Source organism: Chiloscyllium plagiosum, unplaced genomic scaffold, assembly GCF_037043375.1.
Source record: "Chiloscyllium plagiosum isolate Xiang-an unplaced genomic scaffold, Cpla_swu_hap1 HiC_scaffold_33, whole genome shotgun sequence".
Classification (NCBI taxonomy): domain Eukaryota; kingdom Metazoa; phylum Chordata; class Chondrichthyes; order Orectolobiformes; family Hemiscylliidae; genus Chiloscyllium; species Chiloscyllium plagiosum.
Window position 1 is genome coordinate 15,755,884 of NW_028270171.1, and position 13,603 is coordinate 15,769,486.

At 44.4% G+C, this 13,603-nt stretch overlaps 1 protein-coding gene across 4 annotated transcripts in view; it reads left to right on the plus strand.

Annotated features, from left to right (window-relative positions):
• LOC122542246 (protein phosphatase 1 regulatory subunit 29-like) overlaps positions 1-13,603 on the plus strand; it is a 411,774-nt gene that overhangs the window by 319,214 nt on the left and 78,957 nt on the right. The window lies entirely within an intron of this gene.

Genomic DNA, 13,603 nt, shown 5'->3' on the forward strand with positions numbered 1-13,603 from the left:
GCCTTTTAAATGTTGTAATTGTACCAGCCTCCACCACTTCCTCTGGCAGCTCATTCCATACACGTACCACCCTCTGTGTGAAAAAGTTGTCTGTCAGGTCCCTTATTTATCTTTTCCCTCTCACCTTAAACATATGCTCTTTGGTTTTGGACTCTCCTACCCTGGGGAAAAGATCTTGGCAGTTCACCCTATCCATGCCCCTCATGATTTTATAAACCTCTGTAAGGTCACCCCTCAGCCTCCAACACTCCAGGGAAAACAGCCCCAGCCTTTTCAGCTTCTCCCTGTAGCTCAAATCCTCCAACCCTGGCAACATCCTTGTAAACCTTTTCTGATCCTTTTCAGATTTCACAACATTTTTCCTGTAACTGGCAACCCAGAATTGAACACAGTCTTCCAAAATTGGCCTAACCGATGTCCTGTACAGCCGCAACATGACCTCCCAACTCTTATACTTTCTGTGAACTTTACATTTGACTGAGATTGGCAAGACTTGAGCTTATATCCAGAGAGGGACGGATCTTGTGGTTCAATAGTAGTGGCGTACACAATCCAGGTTCAAGTCTCATATATCCTGGAGTTGTGTCCAAAAAGCTTGGTTAAAAAATAGCTAAAGTGATCGAGGAGTTTAAGGTGCTGGATCAGAGCTCCAGCCATTAACAATAAGGGATGTGTTGTTGTACAGTCATCTATCATGTCCCCAGAGTAAGCAATGCACATGTGACATCTGGCTTTGGGAGCAAAATGAGGGAAGAGACTGTTGAACACAGGGGCACTCTTCTTACATCTGAGGGAGAAAATCCATGATTAAATGGATTGTCAGGGTGGCACGGTGACTCAGTGGCTAGCACTGCTTCCTCACAGCGCCAGGGACCCAGGTTCGGTTCCAGCCTTGGGCGATTATCTGTGTGAAGTTTGCATATTCTCCTCGTGTCTGTGTGGGTTTCCTCCGGGTGCTCCGATTTCCTCCCACAGTCCAAAGATGTGCAGGTAAGGGTGGATTGCCCATGGGAAATCGCGCACAGTGTTCAGGGATGTGTAGGTTAAGTCAGGGGAAATGTAGAGTAATAGGGGAATGGGTTTGGGTGGGATATTCTCCAGAGGGTCGTTGTGGACTTGCCCGGCCAAATGGCCTGTTTCCACACTGTAGGGTTTCAATGAAGTCTCACTCTGCCCCCAGTATGCTTGAGCAGATTGGTGAAAATATCTCCACAGAGAGAGCAGTTTGGGGTATCAATGGAGAGCAAATTGCAGGCACCATGCCCTTGTTTTTTTGCCAGATGGCTGAGAGTCCTCAAAAGTGCAACCCCCACGACTGCATATGTTCAGAAAGCCATCTCTGCAGTAGGAAATAGATGTATTGTTTGTTTAAAATCACTTTTCAAGATATTATTTTGCTTGATAAAAAAAATCCTCACTCACAGAATTGCCACTGCAGAATGAAATTTTCTAGCTGCAATGAGGCGGGAGCTAAAAATGACTTTTTTTTGTTATGAGCTGCTCTTGTGTTTGTGAGTCCGTACTTTAATATCCAGTGCGCTGCACGCAGAATGTATCAATATTAATCTGATGCCAGTGCCGCTGGGGGTGCAGTGAAACCCCTAATTCAAACATTTTTTCAATAGCTGTCTTTAAAACAAAAGACCGGCATTTATATAAATGCCCTATAGATCTTTAAATGCAGTTTCATGTTGTCGTTGTTTTAATGCAGCTGCGTGGCTATAATATTGACACAGCAAGGTCTCAGAGATGGGATAAGTGAAGTAACTTCACAGAGGCCAGTTTCCTGTCACCAATTACTTACAGGTGGAGAGTTCCTTGACACTGATCCAGCTCCCTCAGAGCCAGCTCTCAGCAAACAGAACCCCTGACACTCCTGTTTATTTTTATTTTTTAAATTTTATTAAACAGTACAAAATACAGTGAACAATAAACAGAAAGCAGCAGTTCACAAAAAAAACCCCACTATATACAAGGGAAAAGGCAGCAAATCCAAACCCCAAGCCCCACTGTTCAACCCGTTTTCAGGGAGAGGAGGACAAACCTCAAATCCCACTTCCAATGATCACAAAGGTAACAGTAACAAAACACAGGCAAGACAGTGCAATCAAATGAGAAACAGTGCATAGAACACAAACTCAGTATAGCTATAAAAGATACCTGACACCCATCCACGCCACATACGGATCAGACAGTCCTTGGCTACCGTTTCTGCAGGATAGTCATCGGCCTTCCAGTCTCTGGACTACCTGAGGCAGCTTTCCCATGAGCTGGTTGTTGGCCTTCTGGTCTCCAGTCGCCCTGCGTACTGACTGACCCTCCCCAGCCCACTTTCCTCCGGGATGGACATCAGCCACTGGCTTCTGATCCCCTCACGTACTGACCAAACCACCCCCCCGACCTGCTTTCCTACAGTTGGCCTGTCAGCCTTCTAGCACCCCGCCACCCCGCATACTGCCTGACCCTTTCTCCTGGCCAGCCTTCCTATGGACCGGCCATCGGCTGTCTGGCTCCCAGCCTCCCTGCATACTGACCAGTCCTCCCTGGTCAGCTTTCCTATGGGCTGCCGTCGCCACCTGGCTCAGCCTCCCCACAGACTGACGGGCCTGCCCTATACCGGCTTTTCTGTGAGGACGCTATCAGTTTCCTGGCCCTCAGGCTCCTCCCGGTCCGCTTTCCACCAGGCCGGTCATCAACCCTCCAGCTACCGGTTGCCCCGCGTACTGATTTGCCCACTCTGGCCCACATTCAATTAATTACAAATCCGACATACATTACCAGGATTCACAAAATCCTCACTACAGTTTCCAGTACCAAGGCAGAGTCCACGCCCGAAGGCAGCAAAGGCATGTCCTGCAGCACACACACAGGTATTCAACCTCTCTTGAGGCCTGGTCCATCCATAGAGAACCAGGCTCACTCACAGGATCCAGTACACTGTGAAGCTGCAGTTAACTCACAGACGTATGGTCCACTCCTGAATACCCAGCGTACACGTGGGTATTCAGTCTCCACAGAGGCCTGGTCCATCCAAAGGACCAGGCCCACTCACAGGAACACAGTACACTGTAAAGGTGCAGTTAACTCACAGGGGTTTGGTCCACTCCAGGATGCAGAGTCCACTCCAGGATGCAGCAATTGTTCACCTCCCAGCACACACACAGGTGTTCAATCTTTACAGAGGCCTAGTCACCCACAAAGGGCCAGGCCTACCCATACAGGAACAGCTCATCTGGAAAGATGTATTGTCTCACAAAGGCTCTGTCCAAACAACAAAAAAGTGAAAACACATTAAAAAAAACAAAGAAACCAGAGTGTAAGGACTAAGCCCTGCCACAAAATAACATAGTCCTTTTCTCAAAATAAAGGAGAAAAGAGTAACACACAGGCTGTTTCCTAATGAGAACTGAGTTGTACCTGTAACACACTGACTCTTTAAATCAGCCAGTTTGAAAGTCAGTCCTCAATAAAAAGGAATGCCAGTTAACAAACTGGCTATATAATAGGAATCAGTTTCCTCCAGAACAAACAGAAACCAACAACATCAGTACACTCTGGATGTAGGCAGCCAGCTCAGAGTCAGTCTCCTCCCTGACACAAATGGAGAGTCCTTGATAGTGATCCAGCTCCCTCAGAGCTAGCTCTCAGAGTGAACAGAACCCTGGACCCCCCTGTTTATAACTGACAGCCAGGGCTCCCTGATTGGACCGGGCTAACAGCCCCAATCAGGGAACTCACATTCAATGAGGTGCAGCTGGTTTATCTCATTACATTCACCACAATGAGGCCAGTTGGACAGATGCCTTCCCTTGATGCTGCATGATTCCATTTTGGATCACTGATCTCATAGAATCCCTACAGTGCCCACACTGACCCTCCGAAAAAGATCCCACCCAGACCCCCCATCCTCGTAACCCTGCATTGCCCATGGCCAATCTACTTGACCTCTCCATCTTTGGATTGTGGGAGGAAACACAGACACGGGGAGAATGTGCAAAATCCACACAGACAGTTACCCGAGGCTGGAATTAAACTGAGGTCTCTGGAGCTGTGAGGCAGCAGTGCTAACCACTGTGCCACCTTGATCTGTGTGGGAGATTTGCACCAGTGCTGCTTGGTTAGAGGTTAGATCCTGATCTTTTCCTTTTCTCATAGCCCACTCTCAATCCAGTGATGTTGAGCAGAAATTGGACACAGGTTTGCCACTGGTGCTCTGAGATTAAGTGTGGTGCATGATGGGGAGTCTGAATGTAGTGTGGATTTTTGTGTAAGCGCACCACCAAAAAGAAGAAGTAAGACTTGCATTTAAACCATGCTTTTAGGACCACAGGATATTTCAAAACACCCTGCAGCCAATAAAATTCCTTTAGAGTGTAGCCGTTGATTTAATGTAGGATATGGGATAGTTAATTTGCTCACATCTAGTTCCTACAAAGAGCACTATGATAACAACAGAAGATTTATGTTTTTAATGACATTGGTTAGGTGATAAACATTAGCCTTGTTTTCTCTTCTTTGGAATGTTGCTGTGGGAGCCATTACATCCAGAGCAAGTGAGGCCCTTGGTTCAACATCTCGCCTGAAAGGTGCTGTCCTGACAGTAGGAGAAAGTGAGGACTGCAGATGCTGGAGATCAGAGTCAAAAAGTGTAGCACGAAGAAAGCACAGCAGGTCAGGCAGCATCTGGGAGCAGGAGAATTGACGTTTCGGGCATAAGACATTCCTGATTAAGGTTTGTGCCAAAACATCGATTCTCCTGCTCCTCAGCTGCTGCCTGACCAACTATGCTTTTCCAGTGTCCCACTTTTCAACTATATCAGTGGCTGTATCAGGTATTGTATTCTACAGAAAGAATGATGCAAAGCATTGTAATTGTATTCTTGGCAGAAGTTATATTGTCAGCATCCTGAGGGATTACCGTTGACTAGAAACTGAATCGATAAATACTATGAGTGTAGATCAGGTCAGAGTTTGGGAACTTTGTGGTGAGTAACTCACCTCCTGACTACCCAAGTCCTATTCTCCAAGGCACATATCAGGAATATGAGAGATTACTGTAATGGGTTACAACATTTAAGAACCTCCAGGCAGTCCAGGATAAAGAATCCCATTTGACTGTCAACCGACTCCTTCAACAGTTGTTCCCTTAACCACTGATGCACAGTCGCAGCAGTATGTACCACCTACAAGATTCACTGCAGTAGCTCACCAAAGTTTCTTCAACAGCGCATCCAAACCTATGATCTCCAACACCTAAAGAGGAAGAAAAGCAGAGATATGGGAATCACTGTTCTTTCACTGTTGCTGGCTCAAAATCCGGGATCTCCATCCCTAACGGTGCTGTGGGTATTCCAACACCCCGTGGACTGCAGTGATCAAAGAAAACAACAGCACATTTTTCAAAAAGCATTTAGGGACAGGAAACAAATTACTAGCCTAGCCAGTGATGTCCACATTCTGTGAAAGAATACATAAATAGTTGCATCAAAAATATTTTATCAAGACTTAATTGAATATTAAGACTCATTAGATAAGTGTCTAATGAAATTTCGAGTATCTTAATACAGTTATTTTTAAAATTCCAGAATTTCAAATAGATTCAAAAACTACTACGTACAGTTGGCTGAAACAACCTACTTAAATAGCATAATGTACGGATTTTGATATTAATCATTGTATAATTGGTTTTACATTTATCAGGTTATATAAGCTTTTAACTGTCTTATTATGGAGGAGTTACAAGAACCCTGTTGAGCTGCTCATTGTCTACTGATTCCACTTAGAGCTAGAGGGAGCATGTTTGAAGGATGCTGTTCCCAAGGGACTGAAGGAGGATTTCCAGCCTCTCAATTTTAACTCATTACAGGGAGATGTTTGTGTCATTGGCCAGTCAGTGTGTTATGACACAGGGTAAACCTCTCTGCTAATTTAAACCAGCGACATAGAAAAAGTTCACCTCACACTGTAATCTGTTAAAATTCCAGAGGCAAAGAACTATCTCAGAGGTCACTAGTTAAAGTGGAAATTAGCAATTGTATTCCTTGAGTCCAACAGAGAATATTAAAACCAACAACTGTTTACAACTCCTTTCTCTTAAACCTATCTTTTACCTCCCACTCTATAATACTACTCCGATAAAAAAATTCCCGATTAAGATTCAAAAGAAAATAATCACATTTCAAAAAACCGGTCAGCTTTGTCGATTCTCCTTTGTAGATTTTCCTCTGTAGTTTTTCTCTAGGTCGGTTTCAATGTTCTGCTGCACAAATGTCTTATGGACAGGTACCTTTCAGAGAGCTGTTCAACTAGCAATCTATATTTGTGGATATCCTTGGTAGTTCTCCTTCTAACTGTTCAAAATGTCCAGTTTTATACCCAAAACATCAGATCTTTCATTGGTTTTAATATTATCAAAGCACTAAATTCAAATTTGATCAGAGTTTGGCATCTTGGGGCAAAATGTAAACTGATTGGCCAAATTTCAATTTGTTTCTGTTTCATGGCAACTCATCTGCAGGTATTTGTTTCAACCAAGTGTTATATTGTTACCTTGTTCAGGACTCTCTGTGCTTTGTCAGTCCTTGCTAGCTGTTCAGCTCTCTTAAAGGTACAGTCCACCTCCACATCTTCCTAACAAGTATAAATGACAAAGGCTGCAGGTTTCCTCTGAGTTTCATTGACGATACTCATGTCACCTTGATGGAAGGGCTTCTGAATCTAACATTCACATACTGGCTGAATGCCTTTTTTTGACTTTAGGAGGTGACTTTATACAAGTTTATACATGAGGGGTATAGATAGGGTTAATGGCAGGTGGGTTTTCCCTAGGATGGAGCATTTCAAGTCTAGGGGGGCACACTCTTAAGGTGAGGGGAGCGAGATTTAAAAAAGACACGAGGGATAATTTTTTTTCCACAGTGGGTGGTTCGTGTGTGGAATGAACTTCCTGAAGAAGAGATGGATGTGGGCACAACATCTTGTTTAAAAGACATTTGGATAAGTGCATGAATAGGAAAGGTTTGGAGGGATATGGGCCAGGAGCAGGCAGGTGGGACTAGTTTAGTTTGGGATTATGGTCGGTATGGACTGGTTGGGCCGAAGGGTCTGTTTCCGTGCTGTTTGACTCCATGACTTCTTCTTCAAGCCTGGGACAATTTATTTATGATTTTTGGCAAGAGATTACAGCTGAATTGATCAAGAAATTGGCTGTTTCAGATATGGTGACACTCAGGTAAGGCTTCTCGCCTTGATCTCTCTGAGATTTGTAGCGCGGTTCTTTGAGAATTGTCTGCACTATGTCTCTCTGGTGCTCCAGTTTGTCCGAGCTTCCTTCCCACCTGGAAGTACTGACCACTACCAGGAACTTCCACCCCCCCCCAGGGATTCCCGGCGCAGGTGTCAACTTTAAAGCCCAGCTTTGCACCAGGTCAAGTGCTACTGTCCAGGAGTTGCCCTTCACCCTGCACATATTAGGATGGGAAACAAAATGAAACACTGCTCAGGGCACACAGGTGCTATGGCTACCATTTCAGACCTGATAGAGGTTTGTAAAATCATGAGGGGCACAGCTGAGGTGAATAGCAAAGATCTTTTCCCTAGCATTGGGGAGTCCAAAACTAAAGGGCATAGGTTTAAGGTCAGAGGAGAAAGGTTTAACAGAGACCTGAGGGGGCACCATTTTCACACCCAGGGTGGTTCACAAGTGGAATAGATTAGAATTCCTACAGTGTGAAAAACAGACCCTTCGACCCAGCGAGTCCTCACCAACCCTCCAAAGAGTAACCCCATTCTCCCCCTGACTAACACACCTAACCTACACTGCCCTGAACACGATGGGCAATTTAGCATGGCCAATTCACCTAACCTGCACATCTTTGGAATGTGGGAAAACAACACACACAGACACAGGGAGAACGTGTAAACTCCACACAGACAGACACCCAAAGCTAGGATCAAACCCAGGTCCCTGGTGTGGAGAGCTAGCAGTGCCAGCCACTGAGCCACCATGCCATCCCAGGAGCAGTGGTGGACACAGGTACAGTTATAACATTTAAAAAGCATTTGTATGGGCACATGAATAGGAAAGGTTTCACAGGAAATGGGCTAAATGCAAGCAGGTGGGACTGAGTTTAGCTTGGAAAATTTGGTCAGCACGGATGAATTGGACCAAAGGGTCTGTTTCCATGCTGTGTCTCTGTGACGTAATAAATTGCTATTTAAGAACCAAGTCATACAGCGTACTCTTTCCATTTTAGAACCCTGTCTAGTCTTCTAGCAAAGCATGTGAAGGCTTTGGACGGGGTTCAAAAAAGATTTATTGCAATGGGTCCAGAAATGAGGGATTTCAGTTAGAGTCATAGAGTCATACAGCACTTGGAAAGACAAGGCTGACAAGAGATTTGATTGAGGTGTTCCAAATCAAGAAGGCTTTAAAGATATCAGATTGGAATAAATTTTTCCCATTGGCAGGGCCAGAGGATGCTGATTTAAGTTGATCGGTAAAAAGAACCAAAGATGACTCGAGAAAACCTTTCTTTAACGTAACGGGTGATTAGGAAACACTGCAGATGATGGACGCAGATTCAATTGTAGCTTTTGATGGGTGAGCATCTGAAGGGAAAAGGGCCTGAGGAAAGGGTGAGCATGTGAGATGAGGTAAATTGCTCCTGCAGAGTGCTAGCTTAGCCCCGATAGGTGGGACATCTTTCCTGTAATCGTGCAAATATGCTGTTTGAGTTGTGCAAATTATTTAAAGCATTTATGAAAAGGAAATTATTCCAGTGCTGTATAAAGCTAAAATGTCAAAGGTTATTGCTATTATAAATTTTAAGTACATCACAGGATAAGGAGCTGTGCAGGATAATGCCTTTGAGGGAGGTCAGCCATGGTCTAGTTGAATAGTGGAACAGTCTCAAAGGGCTGAATGGCATACTCCTGATTCTATTTTCTAAGCCCCTGTTGGCTAATGTTAAGTGTAGTCAATCTTCTGGAAATGCGTCAAGAGTGCTTTCCTTTATTGGTCAGAGTATTGAGTACAGGTGTTGGGAGGTCATGTTGTGGCTGTACAGGACATTGGTTAGGCCACTGTTGGAATATTGCGTGCAATTCTGATCACCTTCCTATCGGAAAGATGTTGTGAAACTTGAAACAGTTCAGTAAAAATTTACAAGGATATTGTCTGGGTTGGAGGGTTTTGAGCTATAGGGAGAGTTTGAACAGGCTGGGGTTGTTTTCCCTGGAGCATCGGCGGCTGAGGGGTGACTTTATAGAGCTTTATAAAATCATGAGGGGCGTGGATAGGGTAAATAGACAAAGTCTTTTCAGTGGGGTGGGGGAGTCCAGAACTAGAGGGCATAGATTTAGGGTGAGATATAAAAGAGATCTAAGGGGCAACTTTTTCATGCAGAGTGTGGTACGTGTATGGAATGAGCTGCCAGAGGAAGTGGTGGAGGCTGGTACAATTGCAACATTTAAAAGGCATTTGGATGGGTATATGAACAAGAAGGGTTTGGAGGGATATGGGCTGGGTGCTGGCAGGTGGGACTAGATTGGGTTGGGGTATTTGCTTGGCATGGACGAGTTGGATCGAAATGTCTGTTTCCGTGCTGTACATCTCTATGACTCTATGATTCTAAAAGCCTTAAGAACAAAATGTTAAGGTACCACACAGTAAAATAACTCGTATCTCAGGCTTGAGGCAACTAACAGTGATGGCACATACTTGTCAGGGCCAATGAAATGACAGTTCTTTACTTGAGGAAAGAAAACTGCAGATGCAGGAGGTTTTCCAATTCTGACAAATTCCATTTATATCTAAATTCTTCCTTTTGTGATACAGCTTTTGTTTAAAAATGATCACTGTCACACAACATCCTATGATCTTCTCGATAATAACAAATGAAAACACATCTGTAATCCCTACCCTTCACCCAACAGCATCTCACAATGGTTTAGAATAACTTGCTTTCAGTCATTCTCTGTGAACGCAGATATAAAGAAAAAACCCCTGAGGTTTGAAGTGAGATTAAAGACGTTCAGTAATGTGTGCATCGTTCTTCGTGAGCAGTCTGTCCATAAACAAAACCTTTCATTACCTCCTCGGACAAAATGTGAGCCCTCTCCAGAGGGCAATCAAAGAAGGTGAAGTGTCATTAGGGGATATGTGAGTGCATTGGTCATGTAATCCTGAGGACCAGACTAATTCTCTTAGGACATGGGCTCAAATCCCACCATGGCACCTCGTGGAACTTAAATTCAATTAGTAAAATCTGGAATTGAAAGTCCCAATAAACATACCTGCCAATGATAATGCTTTATTTATCCTATTACATTGCTCAATTGTTCTGTGTTAAATTGTGTGAGTCTGGTAACTGATCTATAATCACGAAGCCAAATTGGTTAGGCCTGAGAGTTACATATTGGAACAACATCGAAAGTAGTGGCAGCATTTTTTAGGCATTGTGTAAAGCTTTGTAAATGATGTCATTGAGTCATAGAGAAGTATAGCACAGAAACGGAGCCTTCGGTCCAACTCGCCCATGCCGTCCAGATATCCCAACCCAATCCAGTCCTATTTGCCAGCACTTAACCCATATCCCTCCAAACCCTTCCTATTCATATACCCATCCAGATGCCTTTTAAATGCTGCAATTGTACCAGCCTCTACCACTTCCTCTGGCACTCATTCCATACACGTACCACCCTCTGTGTGAAAAGGTTGCCCCTTAGGTCACTTTTAAATCTTTCCCCTCTCACCCTAAACCTATGTCCTCTAGTTCTGAACAGCCCCAGCCTGTTCAGCCTCTCCCTATAGCTCAAATCCTCCAACCCTGGCAACATCCTTGTAAATCTTTTCTGAACCCTTTCAAGTTTAACAACGTCCTTGCGTGCAATATTCCAACAGTGGCCGAACCAATGTCCTGTACAGCTGCAACATGACCTCCCAACTCCTATGCTCAGTCCTCTGACCAATAAAGGAAAGCATACCAAATGCCTTCTTCACTATCCTGTCTATCTATGAGTCTACCTTTAAGGAGCTATGAACCTGCATTCCAAGGTCTCTTGTTCAGCAACACTCCCTTGGACCTTAGCATTAGCACTTACGTGTTTAGAAACTCGTGCCATTTCCATAATGCTCTGTGACAAATCAAACATGTAAAATACATGCCATTGATCATAATTCCTCACTATTTTGAACATCTCTTTAAAATTTCCCATGAACCTTCTCTGCTCTCAGGAGAACAATGTCACCTTCTCTTGTCTATCGGTATAACTGAAGTCTCTCATCTTTTAAATGTCCTCTGCACTCTCTTTTGGGTCAGTCTTCCTAAAATGTGGTGCCCAGAATGTGACACCATGAGATAGATTTTCATGGAGTCAGGGATATTCTGTGGACGTGTGAAAATGGTGGCCAGGGTCTGATTCCTGGATCCCTGTTCCCGGGGTTTCCAATATTCATTGTAGTAAAGCGTGTGGGCAGGTTTGGGTATGTATTTCTAACCATAAGACCATAAGACAACGGAGCAGAAATTAGGCTGTCCAGCCCATCGAGTCTGCTCCGCCATTCAATCATGGCTGATACGTTTCTCAACCTCATCCTCCGGCCTGCTCTCTGTAACCGTTGATCCCTTTAACAATCTAGAACCATCTTTTGCCTCACTCTCCCCTTAAACAGCAGGGATACTTTCGCAATTTTCCAGTCCTCTGGGACCCTCCCTGACTCCAGTGATTCCTGAAAGATCATCACTAAAGCCTCCACTACCTCTTCAGCTATCACCTTCAGAACTCTGGGATGTAGCCCATCTGGTCCAGGTGATTTATCCACCTTCAGACCATTCAGCTTTTCTAATACCTTCTCCTTGGTGATGGCCACCACACTCACCTTTGCCCCCCACCCCCAACCCCAACTTCCTTGAATTTTTGGGACGTTACTCGTGTCTTTCACTGTTAAAAATGATGCAAAGTACTTGTTCAATTCCTCCGCCATTTCCTTGTTCCCCATTACTACTTCTCCAGTGTCATTTTCCAGCTGGCCGATGTCCAATTTTGTCTCTCTTTTACCCTTTATATATCTAAAGAAACTGTTGCAATCTTCTTGTATATTACTGGCTAGCTTACCCTCATATTTAATCTCCTCCCTCCTTATTTCTTTCTTCGTTCCCTCTGTTCGCCTTTGGAGGCTACCCAATTCCCTGGCTTCCATTGCCCTTTGCTGCATTAAATGCTTTCTCTTTTGCTTCAGTACTGTCACTGACTTTCCTTGTCAGCCATGGTTACCTCATCCTCCCTTTAGTGAGCTGACTGCCGCACTGACTGTGGGGATAGACCTGGCTTATTCCTCCAGCTCAGCTGCACTGACTGTGGAAATAGACCTGGCCTAGTCCTCCATCCTAGCCGTTAAAGAATTTGTGATTCAGAGCACCTGAGAGGTATCATGAGCTATACTATGGACGAGGGAACCTTCTGACAGTCTTACTCATGCCCTCATGTCACACATTGGTCATACAAGCATCTACCCCTCATATCCTCTACACCAAGCCAGACTCCTCTATCCATCTCCTATGGCTGGGCCAGCATTTATTGTTCCTGAGAAGGTGGTGGTGAGCAGCTTTTTGAGAACCACTGCAATGAGGGCAAAATGAGGGCAACGAAGAAAGAAATAAGGAGGGAGGAGATTAAATATGAGGGTAAGCTAGCCAGTAATATACAAGAACCATGCTGTGGGTTGACCCACAATGTTCTTAGGGAGGAAATTCCAGGATTCTAACCCAACAACATTGAGGAACGGCGATATATTTCCAAGTCAGGATGGTGAATGGTTTGGAGGGGAACTTGCAAGTGACGTGTTCCCATGTATCTGCTGCCCATGTCCTTCTAGATGGAAGTGGTCATGGGTTTGGAAGGTGCTGTCTGAGAATCTTTGGTGGATTTCTGCATTGCATCTTGTAGATGGTGCACACTGCAGTTCCTGAGCGTCGGTGGTGGAGAGAGTGGATGCTTGTGGATGTGATGCCAATCAAAAGGCTGCTTTGTCCTGGATGGTGTTAAGCTTCTTGAGTGTTGTTAGAGCTGCATAATGCAGACAAGTGGGGAGTATTCCATCACACTCCTTGTGTCTTGTAGATGATGGACAGGCTTAGGGGAGTTAGGAGGTGAGTTACTTGCTGCAGTATTCTTAGTTTTTGACTTTTTCTTGTGGCCATAGAATTTATATGATGAGTCCAGTTGAGTTTCTGCTCAATGGTAACCCTCAGGATGTTGACAGTGGGCGATTCAGTGATCATAACAGCGATGGTGGTGGTTAGATTGTCTCTTATTGGAGATGGTCATTGCCTGGCTTTTCTATGGCATAAATGTTACTTGCCCTTTATCAGCCCAAGGTTTGGCATTGTCCATATCTTATTCCTTTCATAATTTAAAAACCATCAATTAGATTAGCCCTCAGCCTTCTTTGTTCCAGAGAAAACCTCCTCAAACTTCCTGATAGTTATAACTACTCATTTTTCTGTACATGTAGTCTAATGGGGGCATGATAGAGTCAGTCCCACAGAAGGGTTGACTATAACTATCAGAGATATTATCGCAGAAAATGCCATACTCTCTT